Here is a 3923-nt window from a genome sequence, read left to right on the forward strand (position 1 = left end):
AATGAGTATAATAATAAAAATGGGGCAGCCCTGGTGGCTCAGCGGTTTAGCTCCACCTTCAGCCCAGGGCATGATCCTAGAGACCCAGGATTGAGTCCCACAACGGGCTCCCAGCGTGGAGCCTGCTTCTCCCTCTGCCTGTGTCTCTGCCTCTCTCTCTCTCTATGTCTCTCATGAATAAATAAATAAAATCTTTTAAAAATAATAATAATAATGAATGGGGCACCTGGGTGGCTCAGTGTTTGAGCATCTGCCTTCAGCTCAGGGCATGATCCCAGGGTCCTGGAATCAAGTCCTGCATTGCGGTCCCCGCAGGGAGCCTGCTTCTCCCTCTGCCTGTGTCTCTGCATCTCTCTCTGTGTCTCTCATGAACAAATAAATAAAATATTTTATTTTATTTATTTTTAAATTTTTATTTATTTATGATAGTCACAGAGAGAGAGAGAGAGAGGCAGAGACACAGGCAGAGGGAGAAGCAGGCTCCATGCACCGGGAGCCCGACGTGGGATTCGATCCCGGGTCTCCAGGATTGCGCCCTGGGCCAAAGGCAGGCGCTAAACCGCTGCGCCACCCAGGGATCCCTAAATAAAATATTTTAAAGAGCTTTGCGCAGTGGCAGTATCGTAGCCAATGAGGTTTATCCGAGGCGCGATTATTGCTAATTGAAAATATTTTAAAGAAATAATAATGAATATATGATAATGAACCCAGTCTGAATTTTATTCATCTTTAAATTCATGCAGGCATAAATAAATTTTTTTTTAATTTTCCATAAATGAAGAGGCCCATGAAGGCAAAAGTATGTAAGGTCCTTTCTAAGATTACCATATAAAAGATAGAATGCCCAGTTAAATTTGAATTTCAGATAAACAATGAAGATATTGCACAGGGCATACTTATCCTAAAAACTTATTTGTTGTTTATCTGAAATTCAAATTAACTGGGCATCCTGTTCTTCTGAAATTTAAGCTTTTTTTTTTAAAGATTTTATTTATTTATTCATGAGAGACACAGAGAGAGAGGCAGAGACATAGAGGGAGAAGCAAGCCCCCCACCCCCCCCCACCAGGGAGCCCAATGCGGGATCATGACCTGAGCCAAAGGCAGATGCTCAACGACTGAGCCACCCAGGCGTCCCTGAAATTTAAACTTTTATTTGCTAAATCTGGCAACACTACAGGAAAGTCCTCCTGGGGCCCTGGCTGGCACCAACCACAGCTGCAGCCTTCTCTCCCATGCTCCTGAGACTAAATGTCTTAGGTCAGGTTCCCAGGAAGCAGATCTTAAGATGAGGATGTATGGGCAAGTAATTTATTTAAAGAAGTGCTCCCAGGGGGACTGATAGGAATCTAGGAGAGTAGGAGGGTCAGACAGGGAGAGGACGAGGTAGGCCAGGACAGGGGAGGAGGCTCTGCAAGGCTGGAGTGCAGAGCCGGCTCTGCGGGGGGTGCTCCCGCCTGACCCCACAGGGGACTGTAGGTTGCCCCTCAGAAATGTCCCCAAGGGTAGAGCACCAGTATCGTCTTCTACACTGGCCAGAGAAAGAGGTTAGCCCAAGTTGAAGGCTTGGGAAGAAGAGTTGCTCTGACCCTGTTAGCTCACTTTCCTTTGGTTTTACTCTTGAACCCTCACACGAGCAGCGCAAAGGAGAAAGATGAATTCAGCACGGGTGGTGGCATGAACCAATGCTGCTCCCTCATGTCCACCTGGACCTCGCAGAGATGGCCTTTCAGGACAGAGGGGTCCACTGTGGTGCGATAACATTTTCTCTCTATGGGGCACCTGGCCGGCTTGGTCGGTTAGAGCACACAACACTTGATCTTCGGGTTGTGAGTTCAAGCCCCACGTAGGGTGTGTAGTCTACTTAAAAAAAGGAAAACATGATTTTCTTTCTTTGCCACTGTTCTTAGCTCTACGTCTTTCTGCACCATCAAGCACGTTCGGGATTTTGTTCTGTGCGCTGGCTGAGGCTCTGCCCCAGGGCCAGCACACCCTACATCCCACTCGCCAGGCTTCCCGTTGTTCTCCAAACGTGTCACTCGCTTTCTCACCTCTGTTGTTTTCCTTCTGTCATTTGCTCTGCCTACAAACTGTTTCCTGTCCTTTTCCATCTGGCAAATTCCTGTCATCCCTGACAGGCCCAGGAAAATGCCCTCTCTTCTGTGATGTTTTCTTTTCTTTTCTTTTTTTAATTAAGATTTTATTTATTTATCCATGAGAGACACACAGAGAGAAGCAGAGACAAAGGCAGAGGGAGAAGCAGGCTCCCTGTGGGGAACCCGATGGGGGACTCGATCCCAGCACCTTGGGATCACGCCCTGAGCCAAAGGCAGATGCTCAACCACTGAGCCACCCAGGCGTCCCTCCTCATGATGTTTTCTTAGCCCTGTCTTCAAGGAACACGTTGCTCCTAGGCCACCTCAGACACATCTTCAATGTCATGGATCCTTGTGCTACAATTATTCACATATGCATCTGCTTCTTGGCTACTGTGGCCTCCCCTCTGTCAAGGATTTATTTATTTTTATCTGCTTATACCCAGTACCTAGCCCATAGTAGCCGCCAAAACGTCTGCTGTGTGAATGAATATGGAAATTCAATCAGTGGCTTTGTGCAGATGAGCACTATATTGTAATCCCCCAGCGCCACATTCCTGTAGGCAAAGCGTGTGTGTGTGTTTGTAGCATCAGCAAAGCAGAGACACCAACATGTAAGTGGGCACACGAGAAACAGTCCTTATCAGATACCACTGAGCTTCATGAAGCTTCACTGAAGTTAGAGGGGGAGTGGGAGCAAGGACCCCAGACATGCTCAGTCTCCCTTCCTGGGCCCCAGTCTCTCTTCCATGTGTCTGGGCTCCAAGGGGCCTTCCCCCACCTCCACTGGAGCATACCATCTGAAGATTGGAATCTGCCTCTATTTCCAGGATGGGAGCCTGGCTCTGGTCGACCTGCAATTACGGGAGAGGGGTTAGCCTTTGCCAGTCTCCTCTTCTGGGGGCTTCTTGTGACACCCTTGATTCCCAGCTCTATAACACCCAGGCCTGGGGCACCTGGGCAGCTCAGTCGGTTAAGTGTCTGACTCTTGATTTTGGCTCAGGTCATGATCTCAGAGTTGTGGGATCGAGCCCCACATCGGGCTCCTCCCTGAGCATGGAGCCTCCTATAGATTCTTTTTCTCCCTCTCTTTCTGCCCCTGCCTTTGGCCACCACCCCAACTCATAGTCTTTCTCTCTAAACAAACAAACAACAACAACAACAAAATAAACCCACAACACCCAGGCCTGATGGATGGCAGGTAGCCTGAGGTGAGGAATACCATAAAATCCCATGGCCAGTCTGGACCCTCTGGACTTGGACATGAGCCTTGCTCAGACCTACACTCACCCGCCCCTTAGGACACCCACAGTGGCTGCTGTCCTTTCCCTCAGCCTCTGGGTAACCTGCTCCTACAGCCAGAGGTGAATACGATGGGTGGGGAGGAAGGGACAGCCCAAACATTGGAGTGGACACATCTGGTTGGACAATGGCCCTAGAACTAACCAGAGGGGGGGATCTTGGGAAAGTCCTTCATCTCCATTTCCTCACCTGTCAGTAGGAATAATGCTTTCTCATAGGAAAGACAGAATTAAGTAAGGTCACTTAGATGCACAGAACAGCATCAGTTCCTTTCCCTTCTGCTTTGGGGGCTCCATCTGTTCTGAGATTTCTCCCTTCCCTTCCCCTCTTGACTGTTGAGGTCCAGGGTTCAACAGGAGGTCTGAAAGAGGAAAGGAAAGGAGAGTACTCTCCCAGAGTCCTGCTGCACAGCCACACTCTCCCGGGGGCCCCTGTCCTGCTCCTTGGGGAAGGCAGGGCCTGTTAACCCAGAGGGCTGTGGACACAAGGAACTGAACAGGGCACAGGCCGCACGGCACATTTCAAT

The 3923-nt window shown here is 49.2% G+C and overlaps 1 pseudogene; it reads left to right on the top strand.

Annotated features, from left to right (window-relative positions):
- The first annotated feature begins 601 nt into the window (after window positions 1–601).
- LOC119873519 lies at window positions 602–756 on the top strand (annotated as a pseudogene).
- The last annotated feature ends 3167 nt before the right edge of the window (window positions 757–3923 follow it).

This window comes from Canis lupus, chromosome 9, assembly GCF_011100685.1.
Source record: "Canis lupus familiaris isolate Mischka breed German Shepherd chromosome 9, alternate assembly UU_Cfam_GSD_1.0, whole genome shotgun sequence".
Lineage (NCBI taxonomy): Eukaryota > Metazoa > Chordata > Mammalia > Carnivora > Canidae > Canis > Canis lupus.